The 20,679-nt window shown below is 36.3% G+C and overlaps 1 long non-coding RNA gene across 1 annotated transcript; it reads right to left on the bottom strand.

The window, feature by feature from the left end:
• Positions 1-14,071: 14,071 nt before the first annotated feature.
• Positions 14,072-15,319, bottom strand: LOC129739535 (uncharacterized). The gene is made up of 3 exons (XR_008735889.1): positions 14,885-15,319; positions 14,617-14,767; positions 14,072-14,535 (listed from the first exon to the last, which is right to left on the bottom strand). It is a non-coding gene; the product is annotated as an uncharacterized LOC129739535 (long non-coding RNA).
• Between the last annotated feature and the right edge of the window lie 5,360 nt (positions 15,320-20,679).

Genomic DNA, 20,679 nt, shown 5'->3' with positions numbered 1-20,679 from the left:
AAAGGCAGCAGCAAAGAGCACACAAGCCTATCTCGCACCTGTGAAAAATGGTCGAATTTTGCACACTTGTCTTGATTAGAAGCCATTTTCTCGAGCCTGGGCGTGCAGAGCGCAAATCTGGTTCATTATTTGTGGGGAGGTTTTTCATTTATTTTATTTTCGCCACGTCAAGTAGCTTGCAATACCGTTCATCACACCAAAACACCGATGGCCATCGTTTTCGGGGCTGTTTCTGGTAAGATAATTTCGTCGTTTGCGAACACCCGGAAAGATAAATCATCGTCTTTGTTCGGAAATAATCCTGCATTCATTACGGTCGTTTAGCTAATTCACTTTAATTGTTCTGCTTGAACGCAACATGTTGAGTCATTTAGAATGCTTGTAGTAGATCGAGTTGTTCAATGTTTAAGAATATCTTTTGATTATAGAATGTCCCTTTTCCTGGAACATTCCAACATCACAGTTTCTAGTTTCGTAACGTTTTGTCGTATACCTAATTTCGTCACTTATACTATTTTAGTCCCGGTGGTTTTCTGAACATTTCAGCCGAAGCTTGCAAAGCGCATTGCGTGCCCATACCTACCAATACCAAGTTGGAGCAATTTAAAACAGAAAGGATGCCAAGATCATCGGCACTAAGCTAACAACTTGATGCAAAACTGTGAAAAGGTCACGCTCTACTGTGGCTGGTGGCCTGGTGGCCAGAAATGGGTCGATTGCATGTGAAACTTCGCCGCAAGCTCGCACATTTTCCACCGATATGTGTGAACCTAAGAAAAGTCAGTTGATTCCTAAAACAACACTTGAGTGTTGGGCCAAACGTGTGAGTTGACGCTTTGTTGGAAAGCACGCGGGCTGGTAGGAATTTTCCGCCAGCAGCATCGAGCCAACGCAAACATCCTGTCCCGGACCGGGCGACTTCCCTCCTACTGGTAGGATATACTGTTTCAGTCAGTCGATGCCCATCGCGCGACGACGCTTTCGAGCTGACGACGATGATTACCACTTTTGTGACCGCAAAAGTCACAAAGTGCTTCAATCGGGGAAAGTCATGCATCGTTCGGTTGATGGAACGCTTCAAGGACGCAGAAGTTCTCAATATTCCCAAAAACTTTGAATACCGTCAACTGGCATCATGCAATACATTTCAACTTCTATGACTTCTATAAACTTAATGTCCATAGATAATCATAACTTGTATATCAAATGTTTTAAGATTGATGGAACATCAAATTGACGTAGTCAGAAAATTTATTGGTTTAACCTTGTATTTTGAAATTAAAAAAAAAACACACGCGATTTTGACCCTACTAAGAAAAAAGGGTAAGTTGTAAAATACTTTGTTTTAATGAAAAATGAAATAAAAACGATTGTAAATTTAAAATTTTTGATATATTTATTATTGTGATTATCATAACGCAATTGCAGTAAGTTTTTGTTTCGTTCAAATCGAATTTTGCATTTTTCTGTCAAATATGTTTTCAACGAAAAAGCATCCTTATACTGCATACATTTAGGGGTAAAAAATAGTACAAAAAATTCTACTAACTGAAATCATCAAAATTAACGTTTGGATGGATAATTTTTTGAAATTAGGTTAACGGATTTATTTTAAACCGGGTACATATTTTGGAAAAACTTTCAGCTTTTTTCCAATATTTCCTTCATAAATGATTTATTAATATTTTGAACACATTTAGTTGAAGCTACTTCTTATGATTCTAATCATATCTAACATTCTAATTAAATAAGATGATGAGGGAGAGAAAATTGAAAATAATGTTTTGATTTTTCACAGTTACAACGAATCAAGGCCATTTCAGGAGAATTGGCCAGTTTTTAACACTGCAGAACAAATTTCGTCGAGATTGCAGGGGCTTGTGATATAGCTCAGTTGGCAAGTCTGTTGTCTCCTGAGCAGATGTCCGTGAGTTCGAGCCCAAGAGTAAACATCGAACACAGTTGTACCGGATAGTTTTTCAATAACGATCCGCCAACTGCAACGTTGATAAAGTCGCGAATGCCATGAAGATGGTAAAACGACTATAATCGAAACAAAAAAAAAAAGTCGAGATTGCAGTGTACTGTAGGAATTTTCAAAACATTTGAAACAAACTATTTAACGGAGGAGTTTTTCTGTTTTTACTCTATTCTTTTTGAAAACTACTGTTTCAAAGCATAAGAAGTTGTTAAAAAAACAGATGGTTGTAGTGAGAAATATTTAACAAACAACAAGTGTACCTAAATAGAGGCTGAGGAAAAGTTGAAGAAAGTTAGTTCGGGAATGAATCAACGAGAACAAACAAAACTCGACTACAAGAATAAGAATGGAAAAGATTTACTGAGGTATTCGCATAATTGTGCATCAATCGCTGTCGTAAATAAAGCAAAATTTTGAAAAGAAAAACTTATTTAGTTTAGATCAAAATAGAAACATGGTGGTCCAGAATACCGACTAGAGTAGTGATCGAAGAAACGAGTTTTCAGGCTTAAATCTTGTTATATTACAACAACGGACGATATGTTTCGATAGCAAAAGCCTTGATCTTTGTAATGAACGGATAAAGCAGTCAAAAATGGTAACATGTACTTTAATAATTCAGAAAACAGCATAGCCACTTTCCAAGGCGGTCCAAAATAGTTCCGTTGCTCTAACAAACGCGTGATGCAAAACATTCAGACTTCAGCATGTGGAAACTAGATTTAAAGGTGAATCTTTGATTTGCATTTTGATGCATTTTAGCCCAGACTGGTAGAGATGAATGATAAAATTATTTATTTTAAAAAAATTGGTGATTTTCTGAAAATTATTTTTGCACCAACAGTGTTTATTTATTTATTTATTTATTTATTTGGTAACAAATCAACAGATCACATGTTGATCCCAATGATTAAAAGTATATAAAACAAGTCTATTAAAATTAAATATTAAACACTACACAAACTACACAGTTCTCAACGTAATTAAAATTTTTCGTAATTAAAATTTTTCTCCTGAATAAATCCCTCGATTCATCGAATTCAAAGTGTTCAGAAAAACGGTTGAACGTCCTGATAACGCCGATCAGTGCACTATTAGCGCCGTAGTTGTACTGACGAAAAGGAGTGTAGAGCAGTAGATTCCGGTTTCGTAGTCCTTGGGGTCGAACACTTAGATTAACCGATTCCAAAAGCGAAGGACAGTCAATTCTCGAGGCCAGGATATCGGAGATAAGTAAGGCCAGTGTTGTTAACGAATAATGAAAGCAATATCCCAGCAAACATTTTTGTAGGTATATTTCTCAACAACTTTGTTAAACGTTTCATATACATTATAAAATGTTCGTATGAAACACGAAAAAACCGCATTTACCTACCAAAGTGGAGGCAATATACAGTGAGCGAAATAAGAATAGCACCACTATGTGTTTTGCTTGTTAAAATATGAATACTTGAAAAATATGAAAATTTTCTTCCACAGTTTGTTCTGAATTGCTTGACGGATAAATCAAGTATAAGTTTACTTTTTTTTGGACGTAGCAATTGTCGATGAGGACCAAAAATGTAAAAAAGGGTGCGAAATAAGAATAGCACCACTTGAGTTTTTCAACAAAAACAAGATTATTTTTCAAAGTTTACTGTGTAAAAGTGAATAATAATGCTTCTACGAATTATTTGATTAGATAACTGCATTTTAAGCAGTTTTCCAGAATTCCAAAGTTTTTCAAAGATTTTAAAAGGGGGTTTTAAGAGATGCTCCTCTAGTGTTAAGGATTTTGATATACAGTTGCGTTCAAAAAAGAATGAAATCGCGTGAAGCTGCGCACTCACTTCCAACTTCGACAAGCTGTCATTTATCTCTCGGTTGATATTTTTTCAAAACATTTTCACATAATCTAGTTCAACTATCCAACTAACGTTCTGCAAAATTTGAAGAATTTAAAATGACTGGTAACAAAGATACGGCTATTCCCGTAAAAAAAGGGAAATTTGGAGTTGCTTCACTAAATTTGCTGTATCTTGTACAATTTTTTATTGAAAAATCATGAAAATTGGTCAAAAGATGTAAAAATGTTTGATCTAGTACCAGGCCAAGTTTCGTCGAAATCGATTAACGTGATCAAAAATTGTGCCGGGTAGAAAATAAGGTTCATCATCGCCCAACGAACGATTTTATTCTTTTTTGGACGGATGTTTGTATAGAAAACATCTTTATCAATGTTTTCTTGGTTTTCTCTTTAACAAAATCAAAATTTATCACAAAGAATCTTATAAATTGTAAGAAACTTCATTCTTGCTTCGTTTAGAAATAAAAATTGTTCCAAAAGAACTGGTACTTAAACACAAGAGCAAATATAATACTCGTTTTAATTATGTATCAAATTTGTTTATCAGCATATTTAGCAGGTCATTTCTGAAACACTGTTCTTTTTATTTTGAACTTTGTTGACACACTTTCTATTCCTAAATACAGCAAAAATGAATTTTCTATCAATTTACAACATTCGGTGTGATAACTTTTTATTTTGTGTAAGAAAAAACCAAGAAATCATTGATAAAGATGTTTTCTATACAAACATCCGTCCAAAAAAGAATGAAATCGTTCGTTGGACGATGATGAACGTTATTTTCTAACAGGCACAATTTTTGATCACGTTAATCGATTTCGACGAAACTTGGTCTGGTACTAGATCAAACATTTTTACATCTTTTGACCAATTTTCATGATTTTTCAATGAAAACTGTACAAGGTACAGCAAATTTAGTGAAGCAACTCCGAATTTCCCTTTTTTACGGGAATAGCCGTATCTTTGTTACCAGTCATTTTAAATTCTTCAAATTTTGCAGAACGTTAGTTGGATAGTTGAACTAGATTATGTGAAAATTTTTTGAAAAAATATCAACCGAGAGATAAATGACAGCTTGTCGAAGTTGGAAGTGAGTGCGCAGCTTCACGCGATTTCATTCTTTTTTGAACGCAACTGTATGAGCCTCAAAACTTTATCAAACTGCTTGATTTCTTCATTAACATTCATAATTATGATGCAAAATGATGAAACATAGATTTGAGGCTGAGTTCGAATCCAAAAAGCAGCTTGGAATTCAAAAATACTAATGCTTTTTAATAGTCAAACACTATTTCTCTAGTTTTAAGTCATAGATGGCAGCACTATCTTGCCATTTAACCAAATTCATGCCCATTTTCGAATATCCGGGATTAATTAGGGAGTGCTGGATTATTTTGGTCAAGAAATAAATACATGTACCGTGTGAACGCTTTGGAAATTCTAAGATCACTAAATCCCAAAAAAATAAAATTGCATCAAGGTCACTAAAAGTGAATTTTTTGGACCGATTATCAGAATAAAATTATACTTTGCGATGGAGCTTGATGGAGCAAACGGCTAGCAGTATTATTGGTATGATTTGCAATTGAATCGGAAGTTGAGATGAGCAGGAATTTTTTTGGTTGTACATTTTTGTGCTGGTGATTCTTTTGCAAATCCGGAAAAGCTTTCTGCAGCGTGAACTTCCACAAAACTGTGATGGTAAAATACCTCAAAATGATGAATATGGGCCTAAATAAACCTGGAAAATCAATATTGAGACTAAATTTGGTTTTAACTGCAAGATAGTGCTGCCATCTACGACTCAAAACTGGGAAAAGTGTGGTTTACTGAACAAAATCAAAGTTTTTGATTTCCAACCTTTTTTTTCTGATTCAATAATAATCCCGAATGTTTGTTTCATCATTTCACGTCATTTTTATGAAAAAAGTAAGTAGTTTGATAAAGAATTGCAGCTCAGATATCAAATTCCTTAACACTAGAGGAGCATCTCTTAAAACCCCCTTTTAAAACCTTTGAAACCCTTTGAAATTCTGGAAAACTGCTTAAAATGCAGTTATCTAATCAAATAGTTCGTAGAAGCATTATTATTCACTTTTACACAGTAAATTTTGAAAAATAATCTGGTTTTTGTTGAAAAACTCAAGTGGTGCTATTCTTATTTCGCACCCTTTTTTCACATTTTTGGTCCTCAATGCCAATTGCTACGTCCGAAAAAAGTAAACTTATGCTTGATTTATCCGTTAAGCAATTCAGAACAAACTGTGAAAGAAAATTGTCGTATTTTTCAAGCATTCATATTTTAACAAGCAAAACACATAGTGGTGCTATTCTTATTTCGCTCACTGTACATACAAATTTTCAACTTCAAGCTAAAGCGATAAGAGTATACGATTTCGACACCATATTCATACATACTGAAAGAATGCAAGAGAGAACAAGTTTTTTTCTCTCAACGCATGCGAACTGTTGCCAGCGACAATATTTGCTGCCTCTGTCATTGGGCAATTCTTGCAAATACATCATCTGATTTTTAGCAATCTGGTTGCACTGCTGGTCGCAAAGAGAACAACAAAGCTGTTCTCTCTTTTGACCCACGCGAGAGAAAAAAAGGAACAAAACCACAATTGGGATAAATTTTGTAGATGATATTATTAAGCCAATCCGTCCTACTGGGTGAAGTTTTTTTACGGCATCCACAAATGCGAAAATTTATGCATCTATTGCTCCATTTTCTAAATTTTCTATGAAAATCAAAAACTTAAAAAATACTATCTCATGATGTGAAAACTATGTCATAATCATTTTGTTATCATTAACCCAGCAAGAATGAAATCGCATTAAAAATGATAACTCAAGTCATTTCGACTTCGAATCGTAATTCCAACTAACGCAAGTAAAAGGTCGTAAAAATCGTTAATCGAACTCGAATTCTGCAAATTCTGCACCTTCAAAGTTATCACCATATTTATTCATCATAAAAATTTAAAACTATGGTTTTTAATTCAAATAAAAGAACTGAGGCAGGATAGTAGAAGACCAAAAAACAGCTGGAAAGCAACTATTCAACCAGAGTTCTCATGATGAATCGTTTAATAAATCCTAAAAGACCCGATAGTGAGCTAAAATTTGAATAAAAGTGAAGATTATTTATTCCATGAAGGGACAGGAGTGGGAGAGTTTTTTTTCAAGCTCAATCTGAAAATATTAATAGAAGAAGTAATAAAAAGTAAATTTTTCTGCAAAGTATTCCAATAGGTCCCACATAGTTTATACTATGTTTAAATTAGATCTGGAATCGTGCCATTACGCAAAAACGGTGGTGGAGTGATACAAAGTCAAATATGTTGTTTTTGTGCCGAAGGGAGATAATCAGCTACATTTGTTTTAACTTCGGCCAAATTCAAAATTTTAAGTAACTTTGAACGTTAAGCTTCAGGAATCAGCAATCGTAATCAAAAATAGCCTTGATTAAAAAAAAATGGTTCATACAATGCATTACAGATGGCCTACGTTTTGACCAAAAATTAAAGTCATAAAATTCCTTCATTCGACGCTATTTCAAAAACCACTTGTTAGATCATCACAAAATTTGTATATGTAAACATTGTATTACCAGGTAACTTCGCTGAAAATTTTATCGATTTACGTCCATGCATTCATAATTAATTCACAAAACAGAGTGCTGTATTTATTTCGAATACACTCCTTACGTAATGAATAATCTTTTAGGTCACAACAAAAACGAAAAGGCTTCATTTTCTGCACACCATCATTTGTTTTTTTTTAAAGATTGTTTTACGTCTCAAGACATAACTTGAAGCATTCCTCCAATTCACGGAGGATTCGTATTTGATCCAAAACTATTCCGCAGTTACCAAAGTGAGAAGATCTAGTTAAAGGTTTGGTATGCGAGTATAAGAATTAATTTGAAATTTAATCAAACTTTAAATGCAGGGATTTTAAAAATATCCAAAATAATTTATTCACGAGAAAAATGGAAAACTTTTAGTTTTCCGTTTTCAATGAGTTGCGCGTGATGAAAACGTATCTCTTGTTACTTCATTTTCCAGATGAGATTTATAAAAGTATTAACGACATCTTTTTTTTTCTTTTCAGGTAAGAACCAATATCATCTCCAAAATTTAAATACCGAATTCATCTTAAAAAAGGAAAGAGGTAATTTTGTGAATCATTTTCTGATATGTTATTTGTCCAGAATAAAATAAATCATAAGCTTTCAGTGATGAATAGTTCCGGAATGGCTCAGTGCCAATTTTTTTTTATTTCAAAGTATATAATATAAGCCTAGCTTTCTGACTTCTTAGAACCTCTGAACAAGCCCGGCAATAGAGAAATTCTTGTATAACATCAACCCCCATCCCCTCGTCGATCGAATAAAAACAATCATTAAAAGTCAACCAGTTCGGAGCGCTCAAATTTGTCGCCAGTTGCAACATGGTGTTCTGACATGTTAGAAACGAGGGCTGCCAAAAAGGCAAAAAGTTGGTTAAATCAAGCACTGGGACGCCACTCTTAGTTCAATTATGGCATTTCTCCCCCACGGGAGTGATTAAACTATTTATAATTAGTGAACCCACCGAAGAGGTTTGAGTTTTTGGGGGGGATGATGGAAACATGACTCGTAAACGCAGAAAAACCTTCGCTCGCTTGCCTTCTTCCAACAACCATGGCCCGGCCAGGACGAACTGGACTCTAGCAGCATAATGTGAAAACGGTTTGTTGGTTTGCTCGCTCTCCAATTAGCCAGCCCGACTCTGTGTTTGCCAACCCAAATTCGAAATGTTCTGATAGCTGCAATTTCCACCTCGCAATCAATTTTTTTGTTGCTGAAGGAATCGGCACAGAGTAGATGGAGTTGTGTAGAGGTCGTTTCTGGCAACAGCAGTTGGGGTAATTAAAACGAGGAAAAAAGGTCAGTCTGAAAATTAGTTTCGATTGTTTTAAACTGTGAACGAGTTTATTGAAATTTTACCTATCGGCACCTGTTTTCGAGAGAGTGGGCCATAAAAATATTTGCCACAAAGCAAATCTCAGGCAGCTCCCCAGTAACACATTGAAAGTGGTGGGAGTAAAGTGTGATCCCGCCGGTCGTTTTCAATAAAATGGCAAGTAATTATCTCTGACAGCGATTCAACGTTGGTAATCGCAAAACCGCTCACCGTCGATGGCAGATGTCAAAACAATAAACACGCCTTGTCATCCGAAGGTAGCCACCCAAAAGTCGATACTTTCTGGTGGGCTTGACGAATCTTAACTGAGTCTTGGCTTGGAAACCTGGCTTGAGCACTGTCAGGCAGCTTGTGCCCAGTTATGATGAAGGAAACCTGCTATAACACTGCTGACTGGAGGCCACTGATTAGCTGACGGCGTGCAGGTTAATGCTTGATACTGTCTCAGCGCCAACAACAACGAACCGGTCTCTTGTTGGACGACCGGATTCAGCTAAATATTTCTATACCAGCTTATTTGTTATGCTAATTAGAATCGTTTTTTCTTACTTTTGCTTTTCCGTTTTCGACGTGTATCGAATCCATTCGCAGTGACTGTGCCAACTTTTGGTTTCTTAATCCGTTAAACAGAATTTAAATCTATTTTTTTATGGGATATGTCAGGTGAACATTTTTTAATGATTTTAAGTGATTTTCTCAGTTGAATCGTCGAGCTATCTTATCCCAAAGAGAGTTAACCTTGAATTCAGATTTGTGATAAATAAACCTACTAATCGTGATTTACAAAGCTGAGCCAAACCAATTGAATTGAAATTTCAGCTCATTTAGCCCGTCTCCGGGTAGATTGAAACGCCTATGAAATACAACCGTTCGTTGGTTCATTAATTTTTTTGTATTAAAAAACAACCAAAAACCTGATTCTGCGAAATAGCCAAAATTCTACAACAAAGTTTTTGCAGTTTTTCTCTAAATTCCGATTCTGAATGAGATTCTGAACCCTTATTCTTATTACGAATGCAACTCCGGTTTCCGATTCAGAGTTCTGCCATTCTGATTCTGATTCTGAATTCCTTTTTTTATTTGTTTTTTTCAGTTTTTTCACTTTCTTTTTTTGTTTTATAGTAGGGTAGAAGCACTAGTTATTGAACAGGTACCAGATATTGAACACTTGTAAAACATTTACCGATTAAAACAATAATATACAGTAGAAAAATGAATCAAAATTCGTTGTGCCACTGTTGAAGCACTTTCTACCTATGTTCAAATTTTTATCAAGAATCTCGGACTCTTAAAGCCACAATCCCCGAAACTTAGATATGTGTTAAATTTTTGGCTTGGTTTTTCGACTGGATGAAGAAAACAGCCTATTTTTGATTGGGGGAAAAATTGGATAAAAGACAAATGAACGTCTAAGATAATGATATAGTGTTTTCAACTAAGTCTTTTTGAATGATTTCTGGAAGAGTGGCAGCCTTTATTATCCTTATTTTCGCAAAATTTAACAAATTAAAGTGTTCAATAGACTGCCCCAAATTTGTATGGGAAATTAAAAACCTGTGAAATGTTATGCGCTGCAGGCTGAAATTAATCCTAGTCCTAATACAAGATCTCATGCCAAATTTGGGCCAGATCGGATCACGGGAAGGGGTCGCTCAACGAGCCTGAAGTTTGTATGGGATTTCTAGACATTTTGTTCGGGAGAAACACGAAAACCAGTTTTTCATCAATTACTTTGGTTTCCGTTGGCCGATTTCTTTCAAAAACGGTTTTTATTATAGCCTAAATTATGAAAAATATTTCATCCAAAGACTGCATTTCATTTAGAATTAAGATAAGAAAGTTATTAGGCTTCAAAAATGAGCTAACTTTTTTAAGGATGGTATTCATCACTGTTAATGAGTCGAGGCGGTCGAACATATTGACGCCTCATTAACAGTGCTGAATACCACCGTTAAAAAAGTTAGCCCATTTTTGAAGCTTAATAACTTTTTTAGCTTAACTCTTAACGAAATGCAGTCTACGGATGAAATATTTTTCATAGTTTAGGCTTTAAGAAACCCAGTTTTTGAAAGAAATCTGCCGACGGAAACCAAAGTTATTGATGAAAAACTGGTTTTTCATGTTTCTCCCGAACAAAATGTCTCGAAATCCCATACAAACTTCAGGCTCGTTGAGCGACCCCTTCCCGTGATCCGATCTGGCCCAAATTTGGCATGAGATTTTGTACTAGGCCAAGGATCAATTTTAGCCTGCAGCGCATAACTTTTTCAAAAGTCGGGTCATTTGGGGCACTCTAAGTGTTCAATCATTGGATCACAGAAAACGCCAATGTTTCAATTACTGAACGTTCAATCTTGCAGTACTCGTTTCGTAAAGAATTGCATGTACCAGTTATTGAACAAACATCGGTTGGTGTTTGGAAATGTAAACAAACTGTTTCTTGGTTGCTAGCTCAACCAAAATCGCCCCTGCAAGGCATACTATCAATCGTAATACCCTTGAATATATGCAATGATAATCAATGTTTACGTGTTCAATAATTAGAACATTGCCTGTTCAATATTTGAATCATTGTGTTTAATCATTGGGACAAAAGTAATTTTGAATCAAAATGCTTAAATAATAATTTCAAAACATATTTCCACGAAAAAAAATATATCGATTCGAAGCAGAGAAATAAGCTTAAGCTACGCTATCAAAATTTTATCAGAAAAACCTTTCGTTATTATTTATTGGCCACAATTGTGTTGAATCCCAAAGATGGTGTTCAATATAAAGTGTTCTTACCCTATCACTTCTAGTCCTCCTTCCGGTAATATAATGGATTTTTGCCAGTGAACGCTTCCACAGAACAGGAACTCGCTGTGATCGAATCGACAATAGCTTCCGGGTTATCACAGATGTGTTTCCTCATAAATGTTAATGGTAGAGTTTTGGACCTCAGTTTTATAAACAGACCCGACCAAGCTGAACTCGTGCACCCGCCAAAAGAAATTTTAAACACTGACTGCCATCATCATCCATCAATTTTACTCCTTGAGTATAGTTCCGATGAGCCTATGGACACGGGTAGCCCTCTCAGACAAAATTTAGACTTCGCGCACTGCAACATCGAAAGGGTTGCTGAAATATTAGATGAGACAAACTGGGAAACAGCTTTTGAAGATCTGAATGTCGATGATGCGGTATCTGCTTTCTACGTTCAGCTTTGGAGCGTACTACGCGAGCACACGCCCCATAAACGATCCACCCACCGTAAACCTTATAAACTTCCCTAGTGGAACTCTGAACTGCGAATAAACCGTAATTGGTCAGAAAAGCTCGCAAACACTACTTCCGTAGCAAAACGGATAGTAATAAAGCACACCTATTGAGACTAGAGAACGCATATTCGGCACTTCGCAATTCCACCTTTGAACGATACATCCAGAATATTGAACGTGATATAAAGCAAGATCCCTCTTCTTTTTGGAAGTATATCAATAGCCGCCGCCTCACAAACATTGTTCCTTCATCTGTCACGTTCCAAGAACGCACATCGTGTGTATAATTCGCACACCTTAAAATGTGACGACGTCTACTTCGAATCGTTGCCTACCTACAACATTAGGCTGCCATAGCCTGATTTCACTTTTGAGGAGGTGTTTATTGCTTAGAGTAAGCTCGATCCGTTGAAAGGACCCGATCTCGATGGGATTCCATCGTCGTTAGTATCAAAAATCGCAGCATCTCTTGCCGTACCGCTACGTATAATTTTTAACAGATCGATTTCTGAATGTGCTTTTCCCAGCCACTGGAAAACTGCTTCAGTATCTCCAATCTTTTAATCTGGAAACTCTTACCGTGTAGAGAACTACCGGCCCATATCAATCCTGTGCTGCTTTTCCTAAGTGCTCGAGTCTCTGGTATACGAAAGCCTACACCCAAAATTCAGCCTCTGTGCCAATGGCGTGTAGTCAATTACATAGCATCATTGGTACAAGAAGATAACGCGATCGGTGCTGATTCGATTTGCTCCCACCGGCATTAATCTCCCAAGTTAACCGAATTGCGTATGTCTGAAAGAAACAAAATAAAAACGCTTTCACGTCCCTCCCTATCGCATCACAAGACGAAGAAGGATGGAAATAAATACCGGCCAACACCAGGCAGCCAGCGAACCGAGCACTGTGCGTGTGAATGTAGCAAAAGCAACAACAAAAACATCCTTCTAATTCAATCCCTTCAATCCATCGGCAAACAACCACGGCCGAGCTGTGCGTGTGTATGCAGTAAAAGAAACAACAAAAAAAAACATTCCTTCAATTCAATTCGCCGGCAAACAACCACGGCTAAGCTGTGCGTGTGTTAGCAAAAGCAACAAGAATATATTCCTTCAATGAGGCTTGTCGGGAAGCACCCTAAACTAGCGACCGCTTGGAGTCGCCACTCTCAGTGCACGCTCACTCAAGAACTTTCAAAATGATACACGCTCAACATTTTTTTAACGGAAAAAACTAAAAAACTCTTGCAAAATTCTAATAGTATACATAATACACATAATGTTGTTCACCAATATGCAGAATGAAATTTTACTAAGAAGAATACTTGGGTTTGTTTCTCTTACAGTTGCAGTTCAATTTATGGTTAACAATTGTATATAATTGAAATCATTGCTAAAAACATGAGCCAGATATGTTTATACACAATCTTCAAATAGTAATTAACAACACTAGCGGTAGAAACTCATTATCCTTATCAATGAATAACCAAAATAAAAATTATTAGTAAAATTCACCTAAAAATCACCGAGATTATCTAATTTCATTAGTTTACCCTTTATCTGATTCAGCTAGAAAAACAATGGAATGGCAAATGTTGCCTGTTATACCATTTAATTTGAAAGTTGAAGCAAATATCCGTTGTAGCCTTTTTTTAAATAAAAAAATTGAAGCTCTTGGAGTTAATAATGCCGAGCGATTCTTCATATTTCAAACTACATTTGCTGGTTTTTTTCAGATATTTTAAATATTTTTACGTACTTTCACGTTCAAAAGGAAAATTAAAATTATCGAAAAATATATTTAAAATGGCGAATAACAACAACTTTAAATAAAGTTTTATCAAATGAGCTTTAATGCACTTAATAATCCTTTGCCTTTGAAGTTGACAAAACATTTTTTATTCAATAGAGTATAAAATAATTGTTTTTACAAACTCATGTTTTAAACACGGAGATAAATATCGTAATCCCTTCTATAATTGAATGTTTTTAACAATAAATCTAACAGAATCATTTAAATATAAATTAATAAGTGTAGCAGATTCAACGAAAATTATTTGATTGATTTTGAAAGATCCATTTATCTAACAGTACTCACTCATTAAACGGACGCTTTTCAGTAGGATAAGCTGCGAAATCAGACGCCTGAGGCAAAGTTCAGTTGATGAACCTTTTCCGGACATTTTTGTAAATTCTAATGATGCTTTTTTTTAAGTTTTAATTTTAGAAGATGATTTTTCGGAATAATTATATCAACACGTTTTGTTGCCTTTCGTTTTCATATTTAAACCATGATTGCCGCCACGGTCAAGGAAGAGGTAAGCCCAGCGTTTTAATATCCAAACCCTGATCCCTTCCCTGCTGTTTTCCTTTGCATATCAATGCTTGAATTTCCAGCAACTGGTGCATTTAAAGGAGAATTTAGCATTGGCTAAAAACCATCGAGAAACTGCTACATTCGGCGGAGATTCACCTGGTGGGGAGGAAATGCAATAAGTAATCAATGAAATTTAATTTATAACCTAAGTCTTGGGTAAGTGCATTTGATACTGACCATTCTGGAAAACGTCATTTTAAGGGAAACTCATGAGTTATTTATCGAAGCGGATTGTGTTCATCTAACAGTCCGATCCCGTAGCTTGTGTTGCCTTCCGCTGTCGTGAGCTTTGCTTCAGTGGTGCTTTGAAGCATTTCAAAAGAATTTTCTGGAATAAACAAACGATCTTCTTTATTTAAAAAAAAAAAGAGTTTTGTGATGACTTGGATTTAATTAGTTCTATCAACACAATCTAAACATAAAACGAACAATCACAAACACTTACGATTCTTTTTGGAAGGGGTCCTTTTGCAATCCACATCATTGGTGCTGGTGGTTCCGGTTTCCATGGTATGGCAAACAGTTGAAAAGCGTTTGCGCTTCTGCAACAATACCAGCTGGGAGTACCATCTACGATCGCCGCCGGAACCAATTTTCCTTATTGAGAACCTCGTAGATTCCGCCGATAGAAATAATTTGCAGAATAATGACTATAACTGCTGGTCGTGCACCAGCAACAGTACTACGTAAGCGCTGCCCGGGAAACGTACAGGACGTTACGATTTTTCGGGTAGCTGAAGAGCCTTTGCGATTTTCCCCCGATGTGGTGCCAGTTACAGCTGGCTGAGCACCAGCAGCAGCACTTCTTTTTCGCGAGATTCGCGTCGATTTAAATGATTTCGTGGAAGGTGGTAGCATTTTTACAACTGCAGCGGAACCCACATCTACGCCACGGTTTAGAAATTTTTGCGTTTGTTATTTTCTTTGTTTTGATTTTGCAGACGTACGGTACACGCTTACGCAAGTTTACTTATATGTTGATTAAAACCTCGCTGATTGAAAAATCAACAAAAAATATTTTTTTTATTTGAAACCTTTTTTAAATTCTTATAAAGTATTGTCAATGCAGTTGAAATCCGAAGTTTTGGCGCTGATGATTGGCAACCTTGCCAACCAGCCAGTTTGTCAACATGAAATGTTGCCAATGAATGTCGTTGGCGCTGATTTTCATGAAAACTCCGGTTTGGGGATTTAGCAACAATACTATAATTAAAATAAAGCTAAAAAAAAGTTGGATCAACAGTCATCTTATCCTCCGTGAGGACAGCATAGTTTTGCTTTCACACATTACACTTAAATTGTTGGGAGTGCGATAAATCATTTTACACAATTTACAAAATATTCACTCACTTCATATGTAGCTGTCAAAATGTTTTTCAAATGTGTGAATGTGTGAATGTGTGAAAACCACACACCGCGCAGTTCCAAAATTTACACATTTTTGAAATCTGCGGATTAGGAAAGAGTGTTTGAAACCACACTTGTTATTTGATATTTTTCTTCATCAGTTTCGTATCAGCCAAGTAGAAATAAACCACACCATAGATTTTTTTCGCTTGGATCGTCGTTAAGAATTGTTTTGGAGAATCAAGTAAGCTACCGTCATCATTTTAACCTAACACACCAACAAGTACAGATCTTGGTTCTTGCCAGCAGTTGATGCCTGTTCACTAAGAGGGATACAATTAGAAAAAATAGTTAAGTTTAAAATAGTTAATTTGAATTTATTCATCACCTCCCGTTCGCATTAATTGAAACAGTGTGCCATTTTCATACATTTCTAGTTTTGAACACTTTTTGCAAAATGTGTGAAACGCACACATTTCGGTTCTTTAGGCGGTGTTTTACATTAATATGCAGCAGTACCTTCACAAATTTAATGGGTTGGTCTAGTAACCTCTCTTATGGGTGAAAATGCAAAAGCTAGTATTGTAAAGTGTTGAGCAGTGTGAAATGCTTAAACTCATATTTTTGGTTTTTTTAATTGTTCATATTGTCAATGCTCTTTGATACATTAGTAGTAATAATAGATAATAGCGTATATGGCCTAAATAATTTCATTTCCTTCTATTGATCGGGCGTTTTTGGTAGTCACATGCACCCTTCGGTCCCGCAACGAGCGAGTACTGTATTTAATCAATTTGATCAAAAACAGCACAAATTTGAATTCAGTGAGCACGAATTGGAACGTTTCCCGTTATTCCGACACAGAAAGTACGGAGAAATTCCTTTCTAAGATACATTGTGCAAAAGAATAAATTATTTAAAGCTTTTTTTTAAATTCTGAATAAGTCATTTAAGTAAAAAAAAAAATTAACCTTTTTTAATGCTAGACTAATTCATTAAATCAAATTAACTTATTAGTTTTACATTTATTAATATTATAATACAAATCAAAAATATATTTTGAGTAAAAATAAACCGTACCATAGATTACACATAAACTTACATTGATTTAATTTTGTCTAGCGTGTATGAAACCGATGCAAAAAAATAAGAGTGTAATTTTGATGAAGCAGAGATGCCAATTTCTTTTAGAACATGAAGTTTTTTTTTAATCTAACATATTTAAGCCTCATCCAATTTCGGTTGCTGATACTTGTTTATGTTTAAATACACTTAGAACTAGACGATGAAATACATGTCTCAAGTTGTGAGTCGAGACACAAGAAGCTCGAAATTTTAATTCGTCCTTCTAACCCCAGCAAAGATGTGTAAGCCTGCACTAAAAGATTAAATATGGCTCCTTTATCTGACATGTTTGAGTGTTATAAAGTTCAATCTGTAGCTTGGAGAGTTATGTAATATGTAAACCAAAACTTATGCTATGTATTTAAATATTAAACTTTTTTTTTTATTCCAAAACTTTCAAGTATTTGAATATAATTGATTTTATTAGCTTTGACAATATTCAGTTAATATATTTGATTTAGATTTAAACGCAATAAGATTCGAAAGCGTTTACAATGTGTTACAAATCAACAAATCTCTTTGCGACAATTCAACATGTTTAACATAATGCGGTTGTAGAATGTACTCATTTTTCAATGTTGATGGTATTTCTGATGCAGATAGGATTCGGTTTTCCAGCGTCCAGAGTTTGTTTGCTGATGCATTCAAAAATGCTCGTAAAGAGAACTACATAATTCATTCATGATGAAATTAAGCAATGAAAAATGTATGCTTGAAAAATAATTATTTCATGCATAAAATCTACCAAAATAAAAAAAAAAATACTGTTTCTGGCTCCCTTGCCACCGACCGAAAAGTAAACAAACCGAGACAAAAGTGAGAAAATCGAAAAGTTTTTCGTCATTTTAACAGTTTTCACCACCTCGTTCGATATCCTCACCGAGCGCAAAAGATGCGGGAAAATAATGGTAACCTTTAGAAATCTTCAAAAAGTGTGCCAGTCTTACCAAAAAAATTAAAAAAATGTAAGTACAATTTTTTCTATACAAAATTTTACCAAAAAGAACCAATTTGATCAGCGCCACCTGTTAGTGAATAGTGAACTAGATGATCAAAAATCATACGCCATTCACCGGCAAACAAGCACCGGCCAAGCTGCCCGGCTTTAGCAGCTGTGGATATGTAGCGTGTGTATGTAATAGCAGGCAGTAAGCAAAGCACAGTTCTCATTCAATGGGTTTCCCGTTTCCTCCACTCCCGTTCCCTTTCCCGTTTCCATCGCAAGACAAATGAATACCTTGAAAGGAAGCCAAACGCCGGGAAGCCACTGTCGTGCGTTTCTTTTGTTATTGATCGGTGGCAGAATGCCTATGACAAATATCCCTCTTCCTGCATGAAGCTCAATTAGTACACTGGTTAAGATGTCGTTCTGGCAAGACCATTTGGTTAGTGATTTGAGTTCGATTCTCCCTACGGGTGCTGTGGTTTATATTTTTATTTTCTTGTTTCTGGGATGAATTATCCAATAGGAACGAAATCCCATAAAATGTTTTTCTTGTTTTGCTTGAATGTAGTGGTCATGCATCATTTTAGTTGGGAGCCGAGTCCTTATGCCAGTTACGGTTTTTCAAACATATCATCTTCGGCACAGTGCACATTTCAGCGCATTATCGGCACAGAGATGTGCTAAATAGGCATTGGATTTTTGCAACCTCTTCTATGGGTGTATATTCAGCAGCTAAACCGATACTCATCGAATACCAGCACGGATTTGTAAAGAAAAAATCCACGCTGACAAACCTGATGTGCTATGTGAATGAATCGCACACCGCCACAATTAAAAAAAGCAAGTGGATTTAATATATATCGACTTTGCCAAAGCTTTCGCCGCAGCAACGCTACGGTTTTCCTTCATGGATAATAAAATGGCTGCATTCCTACCTGGTAAAACGCCAAGGTTACATAAACATCCGAGGAACACACTCTACAGAATTCGACATGCCATCTGGTGTTCCACAAGGAAGTCACCTAGGGCCGCTTATCTCATTGATTTGATAGTGAACTGCATTGCGCTTCAGGAAAATATGAACAAATTATTGTTATGGTGTAATACGCATGGGATGTGGAAAAGGATGAGAAATGAATGTTGGAAAATGTAAATGCATAAGTTCTTTCAGGACTAGAGCATCAATTTAATACGACTTTTCGCTCAGGGACTCCACCTTGGAAAGAGTTTCAACGATAAAAGATCTCGGAGTTACTTTCGATCAAACGCTCTCGTTCGCACAGCATATCTCGACCATAGCAAAAGCGATTGCCTTATTCGGATTTCTTCGTCGAAATACACTGAGTTTTGAAGACCCCTATGCCCTTAATACAGTATTCTGCTCGTTAGTACGAAGTGTACTGGAATATGCTGCACCTGTTTGGGCACCTTACCAATCCGTTCACATCGAAAGGATAGAGAGGGTCCAGAAAAAATTTCTCCGCTATGCATTACGAAGATTGCCCTGACGAGATGTTCTCTCAATCTGCACGCTCCAGCTCGAGAACTGCGCAATCAAAATTTTATCTGGCTACCAAGAAGCAGAACGAGCTTTGGCCAAAATCATCCACTACATCGATGCTGTTATGCTATCAACGCAAAATTATAATTGCGAAAAACAAATAAATTTGAATAAATTGCACGAAAGCTTGTATGCAACAAAATTGCCTTCTAAAGCTTAGTTCTTTTAGAAATGGGACACTTTCTTTTGCTAATATATCGTTTACTGCACCCATAGAAGAGGTTGCAAAAATCCAATGCCTATTTAGCACATCTCTGTGCCGATAATGCGCTGAAATGTGCACTGTGCCGAAGATGATATGTTTGAAAAACCGTAACTGGCATAAGGACTCGGCTCCCAACTAAAATGATGCATGACCACTACATTCAAGCAAAACAAGAAAAGCATTTTATGGGATTTCGTTCCTATTGGATAATTCATCCCAGAAACAAGAAAATAAAAATATAAACCACAGCACCCGTAGGGAGAAGAATCGAGCTCAAATCACCAACCATATGGTCTTGCCAGACCGACAACTTAACCAGTGTACTAATTCATGCAGGAAGAGGGATATTTGTCATAGGCATTCTGCCACCGATCAATAACAAAAGAAACGCACGACAGTGGCTTCCCGGCGTTTGGCCTCCTTTCAAGGTATTCATTTGTCTTGCGATGGAAACGGGAAAGGGAACGGGAGTGGAGGAAACGGGAAACCCATTGAATGAGAACTGTGCTTTGCTTACTGCCTGCTATTACATACACACGCTACATATCCACAGCTGCTAAAGCCGGGCAGCTTGGCCGGTGCTTGTTTGCCGGTGAATTGAAGGAATATATTCTTGTTGCTTTTGCTACATACACACGCACAGCTTAGCCGTGGTTGTTTGCCGGCGAATTGAATTGAAGGAATGTTTTTTTTTGTTGTTTCTTTTACTGCATACACACGCACAGCTCGGCCGTGGTTGTTTGCCGGTGGACTGAAGGGATGGAATTAGAAGGATGTTTTTGTTGTTGCTTTTGCTACATTCACACGCACAGTGCTCGGTTCGCTGGCTGCCTGGTGTTGGCCGGTATTTATTTCCATCCTTCTTCGTCTTGTGATGCGATAGGGAGGGACGTGAATTCGTTTTTATTTTGTTTCTTTCAGACATACGCAATTCGGTTAACTTGGGAGATTAATGCCAGTGGGAGCAAATCGAATCAGCACCGATCGCGTTATCTTCTTGTACCAATGATGCTATGTAATTGACTACACGCCATTGGCACAGAGGCTGAATTTTGG

Source organism: Uranotaenia lowii, chromosome 1, assembly GCF_029784155.1.
Source record: "Uranotaenia lowii strain MFRU-FL chromosome 1, ASM2978415v1, whole genome shotgun sequence".
NCBI lineage: Eukaryota > Metazoa > Arthropoda > Insecta > Diptera > Culicidae > Uranotaenia > Uranotaenia lowii.
Note: the sequence above shows the minus strand (reverse complement) of the source record. Positions and strands in the feature narration are given on the sequence as shown.